The sequence below is a fragment of the Ochotona princeps genome, chromosome 2 (genome assembly GCF_030435755.1).
Source record: "Ochotona princeps isolate mOchPri1 chromosome 2, mOchPri1.hap1, whole genome shotgun sequence".
Classification (NCBI taxonomy): domain Eukaryota; kingdom Metazoa; phylum Chordata; class Mammalia; order Lagomorpha; family Ochotonidae; genus Ochotona; species Ochotona princeps.
In genome coordinates, this window is record NC_080833.1 from 115,097,796 (window position 1) to 115,123,234 (window position 25,439).

General features: G+C 54.6%; 11 non-coding genes across 11 annotated transcripts; 4 read left to right on the forward strand and 7 right to left on the reverse strand.

The window, feature by feature from the left end:
• Positions 1-621: 621 nt before the first annotated feature.
• TRNAE-CUC (transfer RNA glutamic acid (anticodon CUC)) lies at positions 622-693 on the reverse strand. The gene has a single exon. It is a non-coding gene; the product is annotated as a tRNA-Glu (tRNA).
• A 4,786-nt stretch (positions 694-5,479) lies between these two features.
• TRNAE-CUC (transfer RNA glutamic acid (anticodon CUC)) lies at positions 5,480-5,551 on the reverse strand. Its single transcript has one exon. It is a non-coding gene; the product is annotated as a tRNA-Glu (tRNA).
• A 531-nt stretch (positions 5,552-6,082) lies between these two features.
• TRNAD-GUC (transfer RNA aspartic acid (anticodon GUC)) lies at positions 6,083-6,154 on the reverse strand. Its single transcript has one exon. It is a non-coding gene; the product is annotated as a tRNA-Asp (tRNA).
• A 5,537-nt stretch (positions 6,155-11,691) lies between these two features.
• On the reverse strand, positions 11,692-11,763 carry TRNAD-GUC (transfer RNA aspartic acid (anticodon GUC)). Its single transcript has one exon. It is a non-coding gene; the product is annotated as a tRNA-Asp (tRNA).
• A 1,866-nt stretch (positions 11,764-13,629) lies between these two features.
• Positions 13,630-13,700, forward strand: TRNAG-GCC (transfer RNA glycine (anticodon GCC)). Its single transcript has one exon. It is a non-coding gene; the product is annotated as a tRNA-Gly (tRNA).
• A 1,975-nt stretch (positions 13,701-15,675) lies between these two features.
• On the reverse strand, positions 15,676-15,747 carry TRNAD-GUC (transfer RNA aspartic acid (anticodon GUC)). The gene has a single exon. It is a non-coding gene; the product is annotated as a tRNA-Asp (tRNA).
• A 1,778-nt stretch (positions 15,748-17,525) lies between these two features.
• On the forward strand, positions 17,526-17,596 carry TRNAG-GCC (transfer RNA glycine (anticodon GCC)). The gene has a single exon. It is a non-coding gene; the product is annotated as a tRNA-Gly (tRNA).
• Positions 17,597-19,432: 1,836 nt separating this feature from the next.
• On the forward strand, positions 19,433-19,515 carry TRNAL-CAG (transfer RNA leucine (anticodon CAG)). The gene has a single exon. It is a non-coding gene; the product is annotated as a tRNA-Leu (tRNA).
• A 1,078-nt stretch (positions 19,516-20,593) lies between these two features.
• On the forward strand, positions 20,594-20,664 carry TRNAG-GCC (transfer RNA glycine (anticodon GCC)). The gene has a single exon. It is a non-coding gene; the product is annotated as a tRNA-Gly (tRNA).
• Positions 20,665-21,158: 494 nt separating this feature from the next.
• Positions 21,159-21,230, reverse strand: TRNAE-CUC (transfer RNA glutamic acid (anticodon CUC)). The gene has a single exon. It is a non-coding gene; the product is annotated as a tRNA-Glu (tRNA).
• Positions 21,231-23,452: 2,222 nt separating this feature from the next.
• TRNAG-UCC (transfer RNA glycine (anticodon UCC)) lies at positions 23,453-23,524 on the reverse strand. Its single transcript has one exon. It is a non-coding gene; the product is annotated as a tRNA-Gly (tRNA).
• Positions 23,525-25,439: the final 1,915 nt, after the last annotated feature.

A 25,439-nucleotide genomic window follows, 5' to 3' on the forward strand; every position in this document is an offset into this window, starting at 1 on the left:
TTCCCCTTTGGGGCTCAGACCCAGGACTCTAGGCTACTTGAGAGACAGTGCACCAGACACCTTCCTTCATCCCTGACACATGAGCAGGGCGGTAGCAAACCCCCTGGGATGGCCCCCAGACTCCCACGTGAGACGGAGCTCTCAGTGTCAGTTGGTCTCTAGCGCCTGAGCTGGGCCCATTTGTGTCCTCAAGCTCTCCCCAACTCCATCCTGGATAAGGTTCCTCATCTTCCTGCCGGCTGTCTGCTCTCCTCCATGGCACAGCCCTCCTAAGCCTCCTGATCAGACCTTTGCCTCTGGGATACCCATAGCAGGGCCTGTCCAGCACAGGTCTCTGCTTCCATAACCTCCACGTTACACTGATCAAAACCACAGACCAGAGTGCAGTCACATATGTGACAGGAACTCTTGGATCCTGGGAACCCCAGAGACCTTACTTCCTGGGATGACAACTTCAGGGGCCCACCAAGGTCCAGTCCATGGCCCAAACTGCAGGTGCTGACTCCCCCAAGAGGGGGGAGAAGTGGAAGAAGCCCTGCTGCTGTCTTTTTAAAATGACTCTCAGGAATTGCCCAGTTTAAGAATGACAATAACCTGAAGTAGAAGAAAATAAAAGCGAACTTCCCTGACCGGGAATCGAACCCGGGCCGCGGCGGTGAGAGCGCCGAATCCTAACCACTAGACCACCAGGGAACACATACACAAAACACACGCCCGCTCCCTCTGGCAGCACAGCCTGCCGCACAAGGCCGACAGCCGGGACCACGTCACTGCTGCCGCCGCCTCCAGGACAAACCCACTGCCGCCCCGACGACACCCTGGCCTGCGACAGGCGGCTGGGCGCGCTGCCAGGACCAGAAAGCGGACCGCGTCCACCGCTCGGAAGGCAGCTGGTCACCACCGCACCACCAACGCCCCGCCACCAGCACCCTCTCCACCCCGCCCGCCTTGCCGAGCTCGCCAAGGCTCGGCCCCGACCCGGCGCGGCCCCGCCCCGACTGCGATCCGCCCCGACGGGTCCTCCCTCACGTGGGTCACTGTAGACTTTCTCCCGAAGGGGACCGACAGGAGAGTCCGCACCCACAGGCGCGGTCCCACACTAGCCGTCTTCTTATCATTCCCGCCCTGTGTTACGCACCGAGTCCACGCACGCACAATAGGGGAGGGACACCCGTTAAGGCCGGGGAGTAAAATACCTTCTGAGCGTCGCGTCCCCGAAGGGACAGTGCCGGCTGGTGTCCTGCGTCTGAAAAGGATGGCCACCAAAATAGACACAAACATCTCCCCGTCGGGGAACCCCGGTCTCCCGCGTGACAGGCGGGGATACTCACCACTATACAAAGGAGGACAGCTGCACCTCTTCTCGCGGCCGGATCACCTCTCCGTGCTCCCAAGCCTCCTCCCTTCCCTCGACGGCAACAGACCGGCTCTGTCCTAACCACCAACCAGCACGGCGCCCTGAGCCGCCGCCCACCCCCACCGTCCCACGGAGAAACACCGTCCACCCCACGCGGAACAGCGACCCGCACCTCAAACAATCCCCTTCCAGGAGGGAAGATCGGAGGGCGAGGAGAGGAGCACGACGACCAGGACGGAGACAAGGAGGACGCGGGAGAGGCCTGGGCGCGGGGCTGCGGGCACAGTCCCCGGAGAGGTGCGGCGGGGACGGCCGCAGCTGGCGGCAGGTGCCCCCCGGGTCCACACCGCAGGGCGGCTGTCCGAGGCCCGGGCAGCGGGGGCGCTCGCTGACCTGCAGACGGGGCGTCCAGCTCTGAGCGGACCCTCTGAGGCGCTGCATTCAAGAGTCAGTCTCCCCTGGATGGTGCCGCAGTCCCGCCAGATTGGCGTCTCAATCTCCCCAGGATGGAATGGTGTCTCAGTTCTCGCCGGAGTGGCGTCGCAGTCCCCCCTGGAGTGGCGTCGCAGTGACCCCGGAGTGCGTCGCAGACCCCCTTGGAACGGCTTGCAGTTCCCCCGGGAGTGGAATTGCCAGTCGCAATCTTCTGTGGATGAGTGTTGTCGCAATCTTCCCTGGAGCTGAGTTGCGGTCTCACCCGCAGTGGTATTGCACGGCCCCAGGGAGTGGTGGCTTCATCCTCGCCGTCTCCGGCGCACACACCCTGTTCGTGCCAGGCACGGCTGGGCCAGCTCTCCCTCTGTCCGCTCCACACGACGGAAGCCCTCGGACCTCACCGCCCACACCGCACCGCACCGCTTGTCAGGGAGCTGCTCCGCGCCCACCTCGCTGCTCGGCTCTCGACCTTCTTCCGCCTGGCTCTCCCCGCACACTGAACACAGCGACCACCCTCCGCCTTTCTACACAGTCCCCTCCGCCCCGCCATCCCACCGCTCCACAGCGAGGCACCCTCCGGAGAGCTCCGATCCAGTGTGTGGCATGCACGAAGCTTTCCCTGCTTCCCGGCCAGCTCCACTGCACGCCAGGCAACAGTCACTCGGAGGGACATCCAAATAGAATCGCTGTCCACAAGGGCGAGCTTTCAGGGTCTTTTATGACCTTTGGGGAGGCATGATTGTTGTCTGCCAATGGGTGGTTTGGTGGTAGAGTTTTTTGCTTGCCACCTGGGAGATCCAGATTTGATTCCCAGCCCATGCAGTTCTCAGTAAACTTTTGGTCTCTCACCTACCTTTTTTTTTCCTTTTTACAATCATTACGTAACTAATTAGGGCAAAAAGCTTCAAGGGCTACGGGAAAGTGGGTAAGACCATTATTTCCACATTGTTTTTTTTTTTTTCATGTATATGGGGTAAAGGGGAAGATAAAGGGAGAAGCCCCATCCAGTCTCCTACCCACCCCAGGTCCCTGATGTGGGGTATTCTCCGAGGATCTTGCTCAAGTGGTTTTGATAGTTCAACAGTTATGAATTGCTGCCAGTCTCGCCATTCCAAGCACAATGAGGTCGTTGAAGAATCCACTGATTGACATACGCCATCTTAGAGTCTCTGCCCAGTTTTTCACTGCCAACATATGGCTGAGGTGGTTGATTGACTTGTTCTGTCCTCTGTCTTTTCATGGTTAGGGCTCTGAGTCTGGCAGTTTGATTGAGGAGATCTCCAAAGAAACTTTGTCTGAGGTGTTCCCAGACCAGATTCTTGTGTGTAATTGCAAGTACAGGGCGTGGCACAGTCCATTGCCCCGATCAGCTGGTGGTTGCAATTGCTGGGTTGGTTCTGTTTCCAGCGCTGTCTTCCACTGGAACCAATGGGTGTTGCAGTCCAGCCTGATTCTGCCCAGCATACACTCGGCCCTCATATAAACCTGTGGGAGTTGCAGCCTAGTTGGAGCGACCAAAAATAACCCCCACCAGGCCCACCCCTGCCCTGGTTCCTGTGCTTGCCAGTATGTGCAGCAGACTAGTTCAGTCTGTCCCACATCCCATTTAGTTCTACACATGTCAATGGGCATTGGAGCCTAATTCAACCCAACCAGCCCAGCTATCCAGCCCACACACATGCTGTTGGGTGCCTTTCTGTCTAGCCAGGTCTGCCCCAGTCCTGGTTTTCCTGCTCTTCATGGGAGTGGTAACCCAAGAGGCAGGAGCCCACTATTCCCCTTCTAGGCCACTCCCACTCCCGAATTATGCACTCTCCATGTGGTTCTGCAGTTTAACTTGACACAATTAGCCCCTGGGCCAGCTTCTGCCAACTGATGCTGCGGCAGAACCAACCCTCACCCACTCTAATTTTTGTTTGCACCAATAGGAACGATCAGCCCAGCCTGGCTTTTCCCTGATCTAGGCCCACAGCCTCTCACCTACCTTGAACCAACTTCTGACACTGGAATCCTGACATCACTTCTTGGCACTGTATCACCATCGCCTTGCTGGCTCGCCTCCACTTATCCTTCTTCGAAACTTGTGAAAAACTCAGGTGCCCCAATTGCACCAGGGGTCACCATTACTTTGCAGTGCACACATGGACTGCAGCCGACTTCCACCAGGTAGCCAGAAGCCATCACCCCTCTAGGGCTCCTGCCCTGTGTCCTAGGCCATTTGGTATGCCAGGCAACGTCCTCCATCACTGGCACCTAAACCTGAATGGTACAACTACCCCCAAGCACACTGGCTAGTGAACTTGCATTTGCACCAGCCCCACCCCGGCAACCCCACTGAATGTGCCCCCCCCCCATTTGAGCCATCATTGCCCTCAGTGTCCCACGAATGTCTTGAATCATAGCAGCTCATGAGGTTTGCCAGTAAGGAACCTTGGTGTGGGCAAAGAGATGGAGCTCTGCCCTTCACCTTGGGTGGAGCTGCCATCCATTAGCAGGGAGACCAGAAGGAACTGTGGGACCACTGTCATGCAGAGAGTTTGTGCTTAGATGGATGGGACAATGGTAGCCCCATGGCGGTGTGGCCAGACCAGGGACATCATGGATCCAATCCTTGTCCTTGGGACAGCATCCTTGGTAACATGTGAGTGTATCCCACTCCCCTCCATCAATGTCTCCACATGCAGACTGCTGTAATCCAGGCTGTTGGTTGTGTTCCCAAGCCCTCCCCAACCTGTCCTGTGTGAGGCTGCCTTGTCTCTTGGCCTGTTGCCTGTCTTAGCCTTTGGTCCAGCTTGCCGGTCCTCTGAAGCCCTTGTATCCACATGTCTGCCTGTCTGGCTGACCGCAGGCTCTATCTGTGGGTAAGTCTCAGCTTCCACAGGCTCCATGGGACAGGACAGCTGGCACGTGTACACACAGGTGGACCCAGGTGCAGCCACATTCCTAACAGGAGATCTGTGAGGGGAACTTGAAATCCTTGCCCCCTGGAGTGGCGACACCACGGTTTCACCAAGGCTCTGCACAGGACCCAACCCGCAATTGCCAATTTCGCCAGGAGGGGGAGAAGTTAGTTGCCTTTTGGGGATTTCAGGCTTGCCTAGTACTGGCACCGCTGCTGCGAACGGCATTCCAGGGCTTTGGGCAGTCGGGGAGCAAGGTCGAGGGAAGGAAGCAAGAGAAGACAGGTTGCAGTGTCGGGGTTTGTGTGCTTGGGAGGGAGGTGGTTAGGGAGTGTGACATTGGCTGAGCACCAAGGGGGAAGAGCTGTGTGCGCGGGAGGTAGTGATGGTGATCTTAGGAGTCAGGACAAGTGCCTCTGTGTGTGTGTCTGTGTGCGCGCGCGCGTGCGCGCCCTGGTCTGGGTGAGTCTGCGTGTGCCAGCTGTGCTGTCCTGTGGTAGCCTGGGTGAATGAGTGTGAGTGTTCTTGTGCACACGTCCTCAGCGGGGGGGGGGGGGGGTGAGGGCTACCCCAGCAGTGGGCAAGGAACACAGGTAGAGCAGAGTGGGAGTGGGAGATGATTAGGAGCACCGGAGACAAGAGCTGCTAGGTGTCCCAAAGCGTGAACAAGTGAAAAAGGATAACATGATGCCAGGGTGCGAAGATGCGCAGACTTGGAAGGATCTGCAAACAGGGCAAACCAGGTTGTCAGTAAAACTATTTCACAAAACAGTGAGTAAAAGTGAACTTCCCTGACCGGGAATCGAACCCGGGCCGCGGCGGTGAGAGCGCCGAATCCTAACCACTAGACCACCAGGGAACACATACACAAAACACACGCCCGCTCCCTCTGGCAGCACAGCCTGCCGCACAAGGCCGACAGCCGGGACCACGTCACTGCTGCCGCCGCCTCCAGGACAAACCCACTGCCGCCCCGACGACACCCTGGCCTGCGACAGGCGGCTGGGCGCGCTGCCAGGACCAGAAAGCGGACCGCGTCCACCGCTCGGAAGGCAGCTGGTCACCACCGCACCACCAACGCCCCGCCACCAGCAGCCCCTCCACCCCGCCCGCCTTGCCGAGCTCGCCAAGGCTCGGCCCGGACCTGGCGCGGCCCTGACTGCGCTCCGCCTGCACCTCCCAGCTGCCACCCAAGGCCGCCCGGCGCCGGGCCTGCCAGCCCAGCACAGCTGCACGACCACGCTGGAGGCCACGGCCACACACTTTACCACGGGACGCTCGCGGCGGCCAAGAGCCGTCCTGAGCCCTCCCGCCGAGCTCCCCTTTTTGTCCCGGTCCTGGGACGGAGAGTCTGGGCCTAGGCTGCAGCAGCCTTAGAAAAAAGAAGAGCCTCCCCGTCGGGGAATCGAACCCCGGTCTCCCGCGTGACAGGCGGGGATACTCACCACTATACTAACGAGGAAAAGGCCAACAGCCACTTAGGGCACCTGGACCCTCGATCCCAGCCAGCGCCTGACCCTTGCCCTCCAGGGCAACGCATAGGATGGATACTGACCAAAAACCATCCACACTCGCCTACGTCGCCGCCCACCCCTCCCACGCCGCACAGCACCGTCAAAACCACCCACAACCCAGACCAATGGCCTCAAAAAAAAAAAAAATCGCCTTCACGAGTATAGACCCAATCACGCGGAGCTCCCCATGAAGAGAGGGAGAAGGAGCAGGTGGAGCAGGAGGAAAGGAAGGGGAGAAGCAGGTGGATGAGAGGAAGGGAGAGGGGTGAGGGAAGGACCAGCAGGAAAGCACGGAGGCGGAGGAGGAGGGCGCGGAGGGCGATGACCAGGAGGACGGAGAGAGGATGATGCGGGAGAGGCCTGGGCGAGCGGCTGGGGGCACAGTCCTCGGAGAGGTCGCTGGGGGATGGCCGCAGCTGGCGGCAGGCGCCTCCCGGGGCGTCCACACCGCAGAGCTGCCGTCCACGCTCCGGCCAGTGGATGCGCTCGCCGACCTTCTCCAGGAGCCTCGCGTCCAGCCCTGACCCCCCTCCTCCGTGGCGCCTTCTGTCCAGGCCACATGCAGTGACACTCTGGCAGGCTCTCCACTGGAACCAAGGTGCCTTTGTGGGCATGACTGCGTTCAGGTCGTAGGTTCCCCAGGGGGTGGGAGTTCTGATCCCGCTTCTGGCAAACTCCTGGATTCCCCAAGTCGGGGCTCGGAGCTCGGCCACTGGCCTCACGGCTCATTCCGTGATTCAAGTCCCTTCGAGTCTGCCGTGGCAACGCACTATTCATCAAGCAAAGCTTCTTTGGGTTTTAATTTTTAATAAACATTAATAGATTAGATCCATTTCTAGAAGCACAATGAGTGAGATTTCCTCCCTTTGTTTTACACCAACATGTCCCTTCTTTCCCCCTTCTTTTATTTTCTTGTTTTTAGTTTTTGAGATACCGTATTCTAGACTTAACCACAATGAAAAGCTTGATATTTCACCTAATAGGACTTTTACCAGGTAAAAAGCAAAAAGACTTTGGTAGGAACAGATGACAGGTGTATACAATAATTAAGTAGAAAACCAATTTCATCAATATATAGTGAATTATAATGTTACCACTGTACAAGAGCCCTAACCATTGGGTTGACAAAGGTGCAAAACAAAGTTTTACAAAAATATATTTGCAGCAATACTGATTCACAGTGGCACGTATTTCTTTTTGTTTTTTAAATTTTAGCTCACATATATAGGGAGAATATGGGATATTTGTCTTTCACATTTAACATGAAATATGATGTACTTCAGTTCAGGCCATCTTGCTGCAAATGGTAGAATTACAGCTGAATAATATTTCATTGTGTCTATATACTACAAGCTACCAAGCGCCAGCGCCTTCCACCCTCCCCACTGCCACCTGCACATGGCACTCCTGCTCACCTACACCCCCTGTGCGTGCACCTCACCCCTACACTCCTTTTAATCTTTGTCGCCTCCAGCCGCTCTCTGCAGGCACATTCAACACAACCACTACAGCTCCACCTCAAATCCCACCCCACCACAGCAAGGTGCCCTACCAAGAGTCTTGACTAGATGTGTGACCTGCGGAAGCCCTCCCGGTTTTCCCCATTAGCCTCCACAGCTGCGAAACAGCCAGTCACTCTGACAGCAGCTCTGTACCACCCCACCTCGCAGTCTGGCCCTCGAGAGGTCGCGGTCCCTGTCCTGCTACCCTGGAGGCCCTGGGCTCCTTTCTCTTCGAGCCTCTCACTGCCCACCCATGCCGCGTCTCTCCACAGGCAGTGTAGATGTTGCAGGCAACTCGAGGACCACACACCAGAAAGATTGCCCTGGGCAGGGAGAGTGGCTAGCCAAAGCCCTGGTGCCAGCCCCTCTTCTGTCATGGTTTATTTCCCTGGGGACAACTTTTTCCTCATGTGTCCTGGGCTGCCTGGGGAACGCAGCGATGGTGTCAGCAAGCCAGCCCGTCCACTTGGCGTTTTGTTCTCAGCCATTCTGCAGCTGCAACCATTCCAATGAACACAGGGCCAACCACAGGTCACCTGCTCTCCCAGAGACCCAGGGCCAGAGGGTCCTGCCCAGGGTCCTGGCTTACTCTGCAACCTTGCAGCTCTCAGTCAGGGGGCCTGGGTGGCAGCAAATTCTCTCTCTCTCCCTCTCTCTCTCTCTCTTTCATCTATCTCTCTCATCTCTGTATGCTGCTTGGCAACAGCTCTGGGCCATTCTGCTTGTAAGTCCGTTCCCTGCTCTTTGGGACCAGGGCTAAACTCTGACATGGAGCTGCTGTCCCTCAGGGGTACTGATCACATGCCAGGTCTTTGGTGGCTCTCCAAATGTCTGCTGTGTGTGTGGCTGGCTTCCTGATAGGATTCTTGCCTGCCACAACAGAGGCCTGGGGTTGATTCCTGGTACTTGTGATCACTCCTTATCCTTCTAGTCCTATAGCCCTAGTGCTTTGGGCAGAACAGCTGTGTCTAAGGAAGCCAGTGGAAGCCATGGCTTTTGCAAAAGGAACAAGGGTGTATTGGGCAAGAAGAAGAATACAGACTCCTGACTAGGAGTTAAACCCAGCTGCCGCCACAGTGAGAGTACTGAATTCTAACCATTAGACAACCAGGGAGGGCAATACTGGAAGTCTGTAGTGGGTGCCAGGGGTTGCACACATGGTACTTCACATCTGCAAAACTCCCTACATTCACCATGGCACAAGAATTGAACACAGTGAGTTGGCCAGGTCAACTGCTTGGAAAGAAACTATGTTCACTGCTATACCACCAAGGCCTCTACCCATAGCCAGTCTCTCTGTGCACGACCTAGATTTTCAGAAACATGCTGGTACTGGCCCCAGCAACTAAGCTTCAGTTATGCAACCAGCTGCATATTCGTGCTGCCATACACAGTCACCCCGAGCACTGCCCACCAGCCTTAGCAGAACTGCATGATCCAGATACTGCACACGCCCTCAGACCCTCCATCTGCCTGTGCTCTCACCTGCAATGACCCTGTTTCCAAAAGCCTTGCCCTCCAGACACAGCTGACTTTCCCCAAGGTGACATGCCCACCCCCCAGGCTTATTAAAGTCCTCATGCACTAGGGCCAGGCCACAGTCTGCACCCACAGGCCATGCCCATATACATATGGGGCAGGATGCCAGTAGGTACTTGTGTGAGCAAACATTTTCCCCACCTTGAGAGTTGAAACCTCGAGAGACAAGCACCCCCGCCGTCCTATGTCTGGGCCTAAGGGCCAGGACCTAAGGGTGGAGGAAAAAGAGGGGGTTTGCCTCACCCTTGGGAAATGGAACGCAGGTGTCCCATGTGGCAGGTGGGGTACTCACCACTGTAGTGATGTGGAAACTCCAAGTCGCTCCCAGGGCCTCTTCATACTACTCCACCAGCCAATGCCTGACCCCACCCTCCACCATTATACTAGTCCCTGTCCCAAGTCACTACCCTCTGTCAGCACCCAGGCACTCATCCAACCCCTGCAACACAGCCTCCTCAACCCTACACAGAACTCCAATCCATAGCCACATGACTCAGTACATGGAGCATGCTGATGCAGAAAAGAGAGGAGGAGGAAGAGGAAGAGAAAGAATAGGAGAGAAGGAGGTAAAGGAGACAGAGTGGAGGAGCTGGGGGTGGGAGGAACAAATACGAGATGAGGCCCAGGGAGAAAACACAGAGTGTATTAATCAGTTATAGGAATATGCAATAGAGGTTCAGTCCATGGTTAAATCTTGTGTTGACAATAGTGGTTCAGTCCATGCTTAGATCTTGTGCTGACAACATCAGACAATAACCTCATATAGAAATCATGAACTTATGCAAAAAGAGTCAGAGGATAATCTCATAGAATATATCATGGATGTAGGAACAATCTGCGTTTACATGTTGATTTATATAGTTTTGTTCTTTGGATGTTGGGCCTTTTACTCACATTCAACGGGGAGCTTGGTTGCCAGTGTGCCTGTACTGACCCTATGGGCCAAGTCACTCTATGACTACAAGCTAATGTTTTCCTCCAGGGAGACAAAGGCTCTTGACACTGGCCTGCCCAGAATCCAGTATAATGGCTTGCCTGCAAGTCTCTGTAGAAACATGGCATGTGTCCCAAGGACCTGCCCTGGAGTTTCTCAGAAGGAAGTTACAAACCTGAGGCCTGGGTCACATACCCGACAGCTTACAGCTCTAGCAGCAAGCAAAAGACCCCAATAATCTCACCAACCTGCACTCCCCTCTATTGAAGTTTCCATAGAAACCATTCTCTGATGCGGGCCTTCCATACATCTTCTGTTGCAATAAGTTTTCGAGTGTCTATTAGTGCGTGGCTTTCCTTTGCTCATCCCTGGTTTCATTGGCTAACTCTGGATGATGAGAAACACACAACGATTCATTTTAGGCTGGGACTGTGACAGGCCTATCCTAGCAGGGTCTGGGTAACAAACGCCCCCCAACACCTTCTCTTTCTGTAAATCTACTTTTCAAATGAAAACAAATACATCCTTTAAAAAAAGAAGAGAGAAAAGAAAATATGATGGCAGAGGTGGAGACAGCTATGCTGGGGTGGAGGACTGAAAGGGGAAACCAGTCAGGCAAAATGGAGCCGAATCAGGGAAGCACTTTCCAGACCAGGAATTGAACCAGGGCTACAGTGGTTTTGCCTAGTGTTTCTGCTTCCAGCCAGCACCTGGTTGCCAATGGTGGACGCCTGGCCCACGGTGCTGCCACGACAAACCACGTGGTGTCTGCCCAGGACCTGGGGTCCAGCGAGTGCCAGTCCATGACCTCAAACACTTGTTTTCCTGGCCCCACCCAGCCTACAGCTAAGTTTGCCCTCCTTCCAGGGCACCCATGGACAACCCCTCTGTAAAATGCGGGACGATGTTTATCCAGGAATGGAACCCACGTCAACTCTTTGGAAGGCAACTGTACTCACTGCCATACCACCAACGCCTCCCGCCACAGGCAGCTTCGTCTGGCTCGCTCGGCTGGGCTTCCTAGCAGTGTACCCACACCCGCGGCTGTGGCCTGGCGCAGCCACGCTGAGAGGCAGCGTCCACCGTGTTCCACCTTTAGGAAGAAGACTGTCCGGCACCTGCCAACGCCAGCGCAGCTGCACCATCAACGCTCTCGTCTCCTCTGACCCTGTCTCTGGGCCTTGCCTTCCGAATACAGGGTGTGCCTAGAACCATACGCCCTTCCTAACCACGGCTCCCAAAGCCCTCCCACCAAGAGCCCGCCCTAGCGACAGTTTGCACCCCCAGGCTCGATTCCCATCCGTCACTCACCCTTCTGGCCTTGTGCCACACCGGGAGGTCATGTTCTTGTACACGTGGGGCAGAATGTCCTTGTGGGCATGTGTCAGCAGCAGACATTTCCCGTGCTGCCAGGAAGACAGGTCTAGGCCTCTTAATAGACGCTTCATCTGGTGTCCTGGGTCTGAAACCGACCTCGGTAGCTATTGCCAAAAGATAAAACAATAGATACCTCCCCGTCGGGGAATCGAACCCCGGTCTCCCGCGTGACAGGCGGGGATACTCGCCACTATACTAACGAGGACGGCAAGTAGGATACTACAGGGCTTGATTTCCACTGTGGCCTGTGCCCTCCACCACCACAGGGTGTCTGTCCAAAATGCCAATCACGGTCGACAAAACGCAGAACACTGATCCGGGATCTCAAAAAGCCCGCTTCCCTAGCATAGACTTAACTATGCGGGACATGCGCATGTAGAGAAGCAGGAGGAAAAGGAGAATCTCTCCTCCGCGCTACCTGCGGGTCTGTGGCCAAGGCTCCCTGCGGACCACTGTGCATGGGCCCTTCCCGGCGCGCGCACCGCTCCAACGCCGCGACACCTAACGCAACCCCACCATGGGTGCCGACCCCTTGGCCTTGTCCTGGAGACCCCGCTACCACCACTGCCACCGCACATGGCACTGCTGTCCAATCGCAAGTCCCTCGTGCCTCAACAACAATCCTCCTCCCACCCGCGGCTTTTCAGGTCGTCCTTCCGCGTCCTCCTCACTGCTTGCTCTCCGCCTCCTCCCGCCACTCCGGCTCGGGCACTTTGAACACCATGACCACCCTCCGCCTTTCAACACAGTCCCCTCAGCCCCACCACAGCGAGGTGCCGGCCCGAGACCTCCCATGAGGGGTGTGGCTTCCCTGAAGCCCTCCCGGCTTCCCCCGCCAGCTCCCACAGCTGTCGAAGCCAGTCACTGTTGCAGCAGCCCCCCGTCTGCACCGCCCCCGCCCGGCCCCTCGCCCCTGCCTGCCGCCTCGGGAGGTCGCGGTCCCGTCCTTCTACCCCGGGGGTCCCGGGCTCCATGCCCTCGGAGCCTCTCGCTGCCCGCAAGCGTCTGCCTCTCCACGGGCAGCGCAGACGCTGCAGGCGGCGAGGAAGGCCAAGCTGGGAACGCGAGAGAGTTTCGGGAGAGTTCCCCTGTCCCGTTGAGGCCCTGGTGTCCCGTCCAGCAGGACAGTCAACGGGGTCGCAACCAACCTAGGAGAGAATGAGGCACAAGGGACACAAAGAATGGACAGCAAGACAGTAGGTCTGATCAAGCTGTCAGTTTATTGATTTCAACTGAGGGTTTTTATATTTTTCAGTAACTAAGGCTCAGGGAGGGAAGGAGAAACTGGGTTGCAGGCCATGGTCTCAAGACTGATTGATCTTGAGCAGCCACCATTTCAACAATAGTAGCCACTGTATTAATAATAGTGTAGGTACAAGATGTTGGCAGGTACAGCATCAATCACATTCTGAAACAGTTGCTAGAAACAATTGAAGCGAAGCGTGTGATTAGTTTCATAGCCTCTTTCCCAAGCATCTAGCCAACCGGGGGTTTTCCACTGTCCCATAGGTCTATATTCAAAATGGCTTCAGTGTGGCTATAGTACATGGCTCCTGACACCCTGGGTACCGGTCCACCATCTGTCACGGTTTGTCTCACCAGGGTACGGCCCGAGAGACACACCGCATCCCCACGCACCCAGGATAGCACAGCACGGACCGGGCTCCTTTGCCCCACGCCCCTCTCCACCATTCTGCAACTGCGAGACCTCGACAGCTGCGCTCCTCCGCACAGGGCCCGCCACTGGTTCCCGGTTCTCACCGGGGCTAGGTCTGGAGAGGCTCCTGGCCTCCGCTGGCGTCCAGCGTCCCTCAGGCACCGGGCCCTGCGCGGCAGGAGCCTTCAGCCTGTTGGGGGACTCTGGGCTTCTGTCTTTCTCTGCCACTCCCCATCCCTGATGCTGCTCGGCAACAATCAGGGCCCGGAACTGAGTTGAGGCTCTGCTTCCGGTTGCACATCCGCTCCCTTTTCCCTGGGACTGGTTCTGCACGTGGAAATAGAGCAGCCCCGGCAGGCGTGGGGCCACAGATCAGGCATATGTGGATTCTAGCGGAAGGAACAACGGGTGAAAGCATGGGTGGTTCAGTGGTAGAATTCTCGCCTGCCACGCGGGAGGCCCGGGTTCGATTCCCGGCCCATGCAGGTCATAGTGAGCTTTTTGGGCAAATTCTCTCCTGTCCCTGGGATCTCTTCCCAGAGCCACATTGAGAACATCCCTGTGGTTTTAGCAGCAACCCTTCCTGGATGACATACAGACCGATGAATTTTGGAGTCTTTCCTTCCCTGCCTGTCAGTTCTTGGTGCAGTCTGGGTCCTCTCAGCCAGGCACCAGCTCCCCCCTTTGCCACCACCAATGGCATCCAGGAATCCTAGCCATGACTGTGAAAAAGATCCTTTTCCGGGAGCACCGACTCAACCATGTGGGACACCTGCATAAAGCGAAAGGAGGAGGAGGACCAAGAGAGGAGGAGTAGGCGGCAGTCACAAGCTGGAGAAGGGATTGCCAGGCACAGCATTCAGGTTGACTGCCGTAGGTGCTGCCAGGTGCCTCCCCCCAACAGTCCACACACACAACCAGGAGGCAGCATGGCCGTCTGGGTCCTGGCTAGCTTGAGGCACCTGCTGACCTTCCCTGAAAACAGCGCTGAGCCCAGACTACAAGCTTCCACAGGAAGAAGTACAGCAGCCCTGGTGCATCAACCCCTGCACATATTGGGCTGACTGACTCTAAGGTGCTGTGTTCAGGGCGCAGTCTCCCCTGGAGGCATGCTCAGTGTGTGGCAAACCCACTCTTGAGAGGCCCACTTTTTGGCTGGCACATAGACCCAGGATTGGAGCGACCTGGACCGTGCCAGTGCCAGTGTGGCTCTCCCCTCCTGGACATCTGCTCACACAGGCCATTGTCATCTGGGCTGTTGGATGTGTCTCCAAGACTTCCCTACCCCATCATGGCTGGCCACCTGCCTTGCCCTGTGATCCAACCCTCCCAAACTGTGTGATCAAACCTCTGCTTGCTAGGTGCCCAGAGCAGTACCCCCAGGGTAGTACCTGTTGGGGGACAGCTCTGGACTCAGGGGAACCCCACCCCCAGGACTACCAAGGTTGCAAGCCCTGGTGCAGCTTCATTCTCCACAGGCATCTTAGGGGTGTATGTGTGCACGTGTGTGGGCTGCAGGACGCAGAAGCAGAAAGGCTGGTTTGAGCAGTTTTTGGGGTTACAGGAAAAGTGGGAACAGCGGCTGAGGGATGGGAGGAGCAGGGAAGAGGGAAGAAGCCCAAAGTTTGAAGGTGATGAGCTTTGAAAAGGATGCGATGGGGGCCAGTGTGGCAGGCTAAACCTCCACCTGAATTGCTGGCATCTCGTATAGATGCCAGTTTGAGTCCCAGCTGTTCCAGTTCCAATCTAGCTGGCTGTAAATGGTCTGGGAAGACAGCAAAGGGTCGCCCAAGTGCTTGAGTCCCCGCAGCCACCTGGGTTACCACAAGAAACTCCTGGCTTTCTCCTGACTCCGCTTCACCATTGTGACAATTTGGGGAGTGAACCAGCAAATGGAAAAATATCTTTATCTCTTTGTAAAAATCTTTTTTCTTTTCTTTGTAAAAGGATGTGACAGTGGCCTAGCGGTTAAAGGCCTCGCCTTGAATGCGCCAGGATACCATATGGGCGCCCTTCCTAATCCTGGTAACCCTACTTCCCATTCAGCTCCCTGCTTGCGTCCCGGGAAAGCAGTCGAGGATGACCCAAAGCCTTGGGACTCTGCACCTGTGTGGGAGACCTGCAAGAGGCTCCAGGTTCCTGGCTTCGGATTGGCTCAGCTCTAGCCATTATGGGCCCTTGGGGAGTGAATCAATAGATGGAAGATCTTTCTCTCTGTCTCTCCTTGTCCCTGTATATCTGACTTTGCAATAAAAAAAGTTAAAAAAAAAAAAAAAGGATGTGATGGTAGAGGGGAGGCAGGTAGGCAGGAACAGGCAGGAGGGAAGGCAACGCCCAATGCAAGGGAGGCCGGGGTCTGTGATGGGTCCAGCGCCACGTGACACGCGCCCTCTGGTGTCCTGTGTCGGGAACTTTCAGCAGGGGCTGAAACGGCTGCTAAAAGAGAGAAAAAAACACCACCTCCCCGTCGGGGAATCGAACCCCGGTCTCCCGCGTGACAGGCGGGGATACTCACCACTATACTAACGAGGATAACGGCAACAGCTTATGGGTCATCTGGGTCACTGTCCACCCCAGAGACCTGGGCCCTGCCCTCCTCCGCACCACACTGGCCCCAGGCTCGGCAAACACCAACCACCACCAGCTTCTCCCGTCGCTGCCCACCCGACCATCAGTCTCACGTAGAACTCGGGCCTATAGCTGCAAAAATCTGCTTCCCTGGGCATGGAACAAACCACATATGCCACACGGATGAAGCTCTCTCCAGAGGAGGGAGAGGAGAGGGAAGAGGACAAACAGGAGGACGACGACGAGGAGGAGCAGGTGGGGCAGGAGGAGGAAGGAGAATGGAGCAGCACGAGGTAGTGTCGGGGTGAGAAAGAGACGATAGGAAGAGGACCACGAGGAAAGATCAGATGGTTGAGGAAAAGGACCACAGAGGGAGAAGGAGGAGGAGGATGCGGTGGTGGAGGACAGGCCGCCAAGCACAGCTCTCGGGAGAGGTACCGCTGGGACTGGCCACAGGCTTTGCAGCTGCTGCAAAGTACACACCGGGCAGTAAGGCCGTTCACATCCCTGCTCGCTGACCTTCCCCGGGAAAGGGGTGCTCAGCCCAGAGCCCAGGCGGTGCCTCGGGCCATAGTGCACCGCCCCAGCCACGTGAAGGGCCCAGGTTGCGGGGTGCCGTCAGCTGGGCCTCTCCGCCACGCATGCCGCCGACCTTCGGCATACCCCAGACCCCTCCCGGCGGGTGCTCGGTCCTCACACACCGGCTTCTCTCCCACGGAACCCCACCCTAGATGCCCAACACCTGGGCTCCTCCTAGCTACCCCGCTCTCTGTCACGCGCCAGGCTCGTCTCTTCCCGCTCTCCGATGCCACCCGCACATCGCAGTCCCTCACACGCCTCGGAACTCATCTCCGTACTGTTTTTCAGGATGTTTCTTGCTCCGGGCTCTCGGTCTCCACCCGCTTCGATTTCCCCGCACATTAAACACCATGACCACCCTCCACTTCGCAATCCAGACCCATAGCCCCTCACCGCACAACACTGCGGAGGTGTGTGTGGACTGCGGGAAGCCCTCCAGGCTTCCCCGTCAGCTCCCGCATGCAAAGGAAGAAACAGCAGCTCAGAAGGCAGTTTGGTTTTTGCACCGCCCCTCGCCCACGCCCCTCGGGAGGTCGCGGTCCCGGTCTTGCTACCCCGAAGAACCCTGGGCGCCTTCCCTTGCGAGCCTCTCGCTGCCTCTCCACCGGTCTGCCTCTCCACCGGCAGCGCAGGCACTGCAGGCAGCACGGAGTCGCACGCCGGCAAGGACTGCCCTGGGCGGGAAGAGGGTCCAGCCAACAAAGCTCTCGGCGCCCGCCCCCAGTTTGTCATGGTTTGCCTCAGCAGCGGACGACCTGAGCTGACACACTGCTTCCCCACGCGTCCTGAGCTCCTGAGTTACCCGGGCAGCTAGTGAGCTGTCCCACTTTACGCAGCGCTTTCCAACCATTCTCCAGCTGCGCTAACGGCCAACACCGCGCCCCCGGGCTCACCTGCTCTCCCTGGGACCTGGTGCAGGGCCGAGTCTGTCCAGGCTCCTGGCTTTCTCTGACACCACACGCCCCCCGCTCAGACTTGGGGCCGCAGAGGCAGTGGCCCCGCAGCATGCGGTGCTTCTCTGTGCCTGCCCTGGCTGCGACTCTGCCTTTCTGCTCCCCGCTTCGTGGGATCAGGGCTGCGGGCTGAAGCGCAGCGGTTGTCCTGCAAACGTGCTGACAGCAGTCCGGATCTGTAGCGGCTCTTCTAGCTCGACGAACGCAGGTGCATGGGTGGTTCAGTGGTAGAATTCTCGCCTGCCACGCGGGAGGCCCGGGTTCGATTCCCGGCCCATGCAGAGCATGTGACTGTTTTGAACAGGGACACAGTCACATCGCAGACCTTTCCTTCCACTTCACACCTTCCTCCTACCTTCTCTGCTCCTTCCTCTTTCTGCTCCAGCTCACTTCAGCTCTCAGTGGCCACGGCACAGGCGTCGACTCACCTGGCTGCTACCTCCCACAGCAGCCTGCCAGGGAACCCTAAGTACTAGGCACCTGCAGACCCCACGCACACAGAGGAGACCTGTTTGCATCCATGGCCTAGCCGCCTGCCACAAGTGGGCCTATGAAGCCAATGTCTGAACCTTTTGTAACTCAGCCGCAGGCAGGATGGCACTTCAAAGTTTGGACGGAAGTTGCGGTTCTGTTTTTACGTCAGCCAGTGTCTACCACCAGGGGCAGCCTTTCCGCAGAGCTTGTCCTCTTGCCACCAAAGCGCGATGCAGCCAAGCCCCGACCATGCACCCGCCTGCATTTCCTAGAGTCCTTCCAGAGCCACACCCGCACCTGCACCAGCAAGCCCTCAGCCTGCGGCATCCCGTGACCTTGCCCTGGGTTTTGTCATAAGGAAATGGGCCAAGATCCATGTTATTTAGGGTCCTATACTCACTTCCACCCATCCAGGGCTTTGTGCCACGTCCCACACACAAACCTAACCAGCCGCTCATGGGACTTCTGAGTCCCCTTGTGTCAACAGCTGGGTCTTTGGGAGCTGCACCCAAAAGACCGTGCAGACACCCCCCTGTCGGGGAATCAAACCCCGATCTCCTGTGGGACAGGTGGGGATACTCCACTATAGTAATGAGGACTGTGACAGTGTTTTCCAAGGCACTTGAACCCCCTCACCCCGCCAACGACCAGCCACTGCTCTGGGCAGAACTCCAGCCTTCGCAGCGACAGGAAACCACTGCAGCCCGCTCCGAGGCAGCCCGCCCATCCGTCAATTCCACTCGACACCCGGCCCAGGGACGCAAAATATCCGTGTCCAAGGTCATGGACCTAACCACCTTGATGGAGAGAGAGGAGGTAAAGGAGGGAGAGAGGGAGGAAGAGAAAGAATGAGGAGAGGAGGATGGTATGGGTCAGCTAAGACAGACAACGGTGACAGGACCAACCACGAACTCTGCAAAAGTGCCAGTTCAGGTGAGGCTCTTGGAAAGCTGAGAGTCTCTGGCCTGTTGAACGTGTCTGTCTTAGGGCATGCTGACCTCGGTAACTTTCACTTTGTCTGCTGAGATGGTATTGCTTTTTTAACTAACAGATTGCTACCAGTGACCGCCCTGCTATTGTGCACCTAGCATGATTTTCACCTTACACTTATGCACGCAGCATGATTTTTTGGTATATTCCACTATAAAAATCCTGTTTTCCTTCTCAGCGCACTCTCCTGTGAGACTGTTGCTGCCCTGCTTAATAATACACTAATTTTCCGTGAAAGGTTGAAGACTGCGTTCTGATTTACAGCGGAGGAGCAGCAAGGGAAGGAAGAGGAAAGAAGCTGGGGGTAGGGGAGTTGGGATGGAGGGAGAAACACTAAGAGGAAATGGATCAGGAGGAAAGCGCAGAAGGGGAGGAGGAGGCCGAAGAGGACGGAGAGGACGACGAGGGATGGTGGTGAGCAGAGGTGATAGTGGGCTGGGGTTGGACAGCCAAAGATGCTGCTGGGTGTCCCCCATCACGGCCCAGCGGTTCACACGAGGCAGGGCAGCCAGCCGAGTCCCGGGCAGCCGGAAGTGCTCGCTGACCTTCCCAGGAAGGGGGCCCAGCTCAGATTCCAGGCAGCACCTTGGACCAAGGCTCTGGCCGTCGTGCATTAGTCCAGGAAGTATGGTTCTTTCTGCCACTTATTGTCTGTCAGGATGGCCGAGCGGTCTAAGGCGCTGCGTTCAGGTCGCAGTCTCCCCTGGAGGCGTGGGTTCGAATCCCACTCCTGACATAACTATCTTTTGAACTGTTCCAGCGCACTCACCTGAGATCGCAGTTGACCTGTCCACCCCAGTGGAAGCCCCAGTGGGCCAAGTGGTCACATTCCAGGTTTCTCGCAGCAGGTGCACTGCTACGACGCATTCCACCTTTGCTATCCACTCTTAGAGACCCTTTCTATAGATTCGCCTACCCGACCCAGGGGCGCCTCCGCCCTCTCACTGCGGCCATCAGCACAGGGGCTCCCCACACGCAGCCCCTCCACCTCGCCCACCCTCCCCCACCACTGTGTTCCTCGTCTTCTTCACTCTTCCCCGCTCTACGCACCTTCAGCCAAGCGATCACCCTTCGCCTCCCAACCCAGTTGTCATAGACTCCCACCGCACAGCAGCGAGAAGCTAGTCGCCAGCCCCCGCAGCTGGTCACCGCAGCTGGTCACCACCGGGCCTCTCGCCCCCGTCTCCTCCCTCGGGAGGTCGGGGTCCTGCTACCCCGGGGTCCCCGGGCTTCTTCCCCTTGGAGCCTCTCGCTGCCCACACGCGGCCTGTCTCTCCATGGGCAGCGTCGAGCCCTGCATAGTTCCCGGGTTCGGCAGAAGCCCTAGGTGCCCGTTACCCAGCTGTCACAGTATGTCTCCCAGGGGACGGCCAAGCTGCACACGCATCCCCAGGGAAGCGCCCACCCAGTACAGCATCGGGCGGGCTCCTCCCCCGATGCTCCTCTCAGCCAGTCTCCAGCTTGGAGACCTCAACAGCCTTTCCCTCCGAACAAAGCCCACCAGCAGTCCCATGCTCTCGCCGGGGCTATGTCTCCAGGCCGTCCTCTTTTCTCACGCATCCCTCGGTCACGGGGCCCTGGGCGGCAATGAACCCACAACACGGGGTGAACTCGTGCTTCTTTCTCTGCTCGCTCCCCCCGCCCCCTTCGTGTTGTTCGGCAACAATCCCAGGCCCTGGATGCGCGTTGAGGCGCTGCTACTCGCACGTCCATGCCCTGCTCCACGAGTGGGGGGATGCACACCGAGATGGAGCCGCTGTCAGCGCAGCTGGGCTGGACACAGTTCACTGTCTCTGGGAACAAAAACGGACAGTGCATGGGTGGTTCAGTGGTAGAATTCTCGCCTGCCACGCGGGAGGCCCGGGTTCGATTCCCGGCCCATGCAACCACATCTTTTGACCTGTACCTCACCACCACCGCCAGTGGCGCTGGGGCTTCCCTGACCACCACACTAGGTCCCTGTCTCACCTTCCACCACTTATCTCAAACTCAGACTGCTGGCCACCCCACTTTTTTGCATAGCCTCTCAGACTCATTTCAAAATTACTGGTTAAACACAGGTGCCCGGATGCTCCCTTTCTAGGACCGGCCCTCACACCTGTGACCCTGGACTCTCCTCTTGAAGATGTGCACATATGAAAGCCAAAAGGTGTGAGGTGCTCTCACTGAGCAGTGTAGAGAGGGTAGAGGTTTAATGGACAGGAGCAGGCAATGGTGAGGTTCGTGGAAAGAGAAACCTAGGTTGAAGATGACCAGCGAAGAGAAAAGGACAGAATGGTGCTGGTGGAGGAAGACGGGCAAAATTTGGGTGGTCCGTGATGGAGGTAGCAAAGTAAGGTATAAGCGCAAAAGGTTGTTCGGCAGCAAAGTCCTAAAGTCTTCCCTGACCGGGAATCGAACCCGGGCCGCGGCGGTGAGAGCGCCGAATCCTAACCACTAGACCACCAGGGACTCAAAAAAAACACATCACTCACTCTGACACTGCTGCTGCTGCTCACGGCGCCTCTGGCGCAAACAAGTACAGGGTGCAGAACATTTTTTTTTGGGGGGGGGGGTGCAGGAAAATCCTCAACACCATGGTGAGGAGTAACTAATCTTTGTGACCCACCCAGCGAGGCATGAGCCTATCCATGCCAGCTCTTTCCTGTCAGATTTCAAGTTCTACTTTCTGTTGTTTATTTATTTTAGGTTTTTTTTTTTTTTTTTTTTTTTTTTTTTTTTTTTTTTTTTTTTTTTTAGTTTGTATGATTGTTTGTTTGCTGTGAGGGGTTTTCGAAGCAATCCCGATGGTCATTGCGAGGGAGGGGGGGTCCAGAGGTGGAGCCAGGCTCGGACCAGAGAAAGCTCTCCTCCCTGGTCCCGAAGGACGTTTATTGTTCTTCTGTTTCTGCAGACCACTCAGGGCTTCTGGTTGTCTTTCCGATGACGTTGGTTTCTGCACGGTAGTGTTTGGACTTCTTCCATCCCCTGCGGAAGCTCCGGTTGGGGGTGGGTGACCTCAGAGTACTCGGCCTCCGAGGCCATCCAATTCCCTGTGGCCTCCTTGGCAGTTGGGATATAGCCCTTGTTGCTCGTATTAATAGTTTGTGGTGAAGGTCTGGGAGTCTTCATGGTTGGGATCCAAGCTTCCTCCTTACCACCTGCTCCACTCTGGAGTGCCCCCCTGCTCCACGCACATGACCTCCTGTTAAGAGGTTGTCAGGATCGCACCCGATTCCCCCCTCATGCATTGGTATAGTAGTTTTAGTGTTGTTTAGTGCCGCTTTGAGTCTGTTATCTATGAATTACCAGATTTGATCTTGATAGGCTATATTGTACTTTTTTCTCACTCTTTTTATGGTCCTGAAAGATTTCCCTGCACTCCCTCCCCATTACAGGTTAACATAGCATATTGAGGGTATAGTAGGTTTTACAGTTTTTCGATGTAGATCTTAAGTATTCTGACATTAATTGTTGGTTTATAGATTATATCGCGTTATCTTATTGCATTGGATACAGGTTATAAGAGATTGCACTAATATTACATTATACAGGTACTATTTTCCAAGTTGTTCTCTTTTCATCTCAGATTAAGGCAAACATGTGGTATTTAACCTTTTGGGATTGGTTCATTTCTCTTAGCATGATGGATTCCAGTCGGGCCCATTTGTCCACAAAGAACTGCATTTCGTTTTTTTTAATAGCTGAGTAGTATTCCATGGAGTAGATGAACCATAGCTTTCTTAGCCAGTCTTCCGCTGATGGGCATTTTGGCTGCTTCCAGGTTTTTGCGATCGTAGATTGTGCTGCTATGAACATAGGCGTGCATGTTGGTTTCTTGAGTAGAAGATGTTTTGGATATATCCCAAGGAGTGCTATTGCTGGATCATATGTTGACATATATCTTGTTAGAGTTACAAGCCAGTCTGGATTATCCTAAAATCTGCCAAGATCAGCAAAATTTTACTTCAACACAACAACTGGCTAAATACTAAGATGAAATGGACACGAAACAGCTGAATGGTGCCTTATGGCCATTTTAAGGTATAGAGCAGCCGGTCCTGTATATGAACTAAAATTGAAATGTCAATGAGCTAATCATAGGTTGTGGCTAGGACTTGTTTTCCTTTTTTTTTTTTTTTTTCTTTTTAATACACTGGTTACTCAAAACCATGTCAATTCCATAACATTGCAAATTGCTGTTGATGTTATATTGGGACTCTTAATTGACTGGGATGATATTCTGCCAGCTCAAACTTCAGACCAGAAAAGGTCTCCCCAAGAAACTGTTCAACCAATCTGGACAATAAGTAGCTGGACTCTATGCTTGGTATATGTTTGCAATGAAAGAATCTTGATTGAATTTGAACTGTAATACTGCATCAAGGTGGAGGAATCCACCGGGGGGAGGGGAGGGGGAGGGAGGGGGGATTCCCAGAGCCTATGAAACTGTCACATAATGCAAAATAATTAACAATAAAAAAAAAAAAAAAAGTACAGGGAACCTCAGCGCAAAGCGCCAAACCAAACAGGGCAAGTCTGACTTTGTTGCGACGCACGCCACCAACGGCCTCCACAGGACCGACCTCCCAGTGCCCCCCAAAACACTTGGCTGCTCTGCCCTGCACTAGGACAGATGCCCAAACACAGGCCAAATTTGACGCGGGCTATTTTTTAAAAACATAGTACAGTTATGCGTTGGCCGGGAATCGAACCCGGGTCAACTGCTTGGAAGGCTGCTATGCTCACCACTATACCACCAACGCTTCCAATTGGCATGTCCACTTACCTCCAGCTCAAAGTAGAAGTGCAACTGGGAGAGTGGGTCACAGAAAGCAGAAAAGTGTTACTGACCTCAGTCAACTGACTGAGGCTTCAAGCTTGACTAGCTGGAGAAAACTCCAACTTCAATTTTCCAACAAGACTGATCATTAAATACAAGATAGGGCACAGACATTTATTAACAGGCAAAAGGGGAAGTTCCCAGGAGCGTGATTGGCCACTTGGTTAACATTACTTCAAAATTTACAGGCGTCTCTTCCAACAGAGAAGAGGGAAGAATGAGGAACTCTGACATTGTAAGGGCTTGTAAATTACTAGAAGCGGAATAAAAAGTCTGGAGACAGTCTATTTGTGACATGAATGAACGAAAGAGACTAACATAATTGTAATCCACATCAAGCCGCACCAGCTACAGGCGTCAGTACTTGTTTCTGAGACAGTGAGATTTCAGAGAAGTCACAGAAGGCAATTGAGTTCCCTTTTGCAATTTGGTTTTACCACATATAGGAGAAATTCCAAAAAGACTTCCACCTGCTCCTTGGGGAGAGAAGAACAAGAAAGGCTAGAGGGGGCATTAACTCTGAACATGATTTTAAGGCCTTTCCATTTTCTTTGGCTCAAACTGGTCAATATGCAAAATAAAACCAAACAACACAATGCACTCTACAGATTCAATGGAATCCCTATCAAAATACCAATTACATTCTTCACAGAATCAGAAAAACAATTGTAAAATTCATATGGATTGACAGAAGACCCAGAATAGCCAAGGTGATCCTAAGCAAGAAAATCTGAGCTGGAGGTACCACAATCCCTGACTTCAAAGTGTATTATAAAACTGCAGCAATTTTATGCTATTGGCAGACGGAAATTGCTCCATAAGCCAGTGGAATAAAACCAATAGCCCAGAAACTGTATACATATAGCCAACTGATTTTGAGCAAAAATGCTCGGAGCATAGAGTGCAGTGAGGGTAATCTGCTCAACAAGTGATGCTGTAAAATAGGATGCATATATGTAGAAGCACGGAATTAAATCTATCCCTCTTACCAAATATAAAAATACATTCAAAACAGATCTAAGTCCAACTGTGAAGTTACTGAAAGAAAACGTAGAGGAAACCCTCCAAGAAATTGGTGTAGGGGCTGACTTTGTGGACAAGACCCCCCCAAGCAGAGGCAACAAAAGCAAAACAAATGGGACTGTATCAAACTCAGTGCTTCTGTACGCCAACTGATGGAGTGAAGGTTCAGTGGGAAAACAAAATTCATAACCTATCTTTCTGTCAATGGATTAATACCTAGAATATATCAGTGAATTATAAAACTCAGCAACAGAGAAACAACCCAGTCCAGCTGAAAATGGGCAAAGGACTTCAATATATAGTTATCAAAAGAAGAAATACAAATGGCCAGCATATATATATGACTATATGAATATTCCTTATCTATCTATATCTATATATCATATATCTATCTATATAAGATTATATCTGTATTAGATAAATTATTATTATATATAAGCTTATATAGATAGACATATAAATAAGATCTATCTTTTTATTGGAAAATCAGATATACAGAGAGGAAGATCTTCCATCTGATGATTCACTTCCCAAGTAAGGGCAATGGCCAGAGCAGTGCCGACTGGAAGCCAGGAGCCCTTCCAGATTTCTTCCAGATCTCCCGCATGGCTGCAGGACCCCAAGATTTTGAGATGTTCTCGACTGCTTTCCACAAACACATGTTTTTAAAAAGCTCAGGATTACCAGCCATTAGGGGAATGCAAATCAAAACCACAATGCACTATCACCTCTTGGCAGAATAGCTAAAATCCAGGAAGGCAGTCCAGGACAGCCCAAAGCCTGGGGACCCTGCACCCATGTGGGAGACCCGGAAG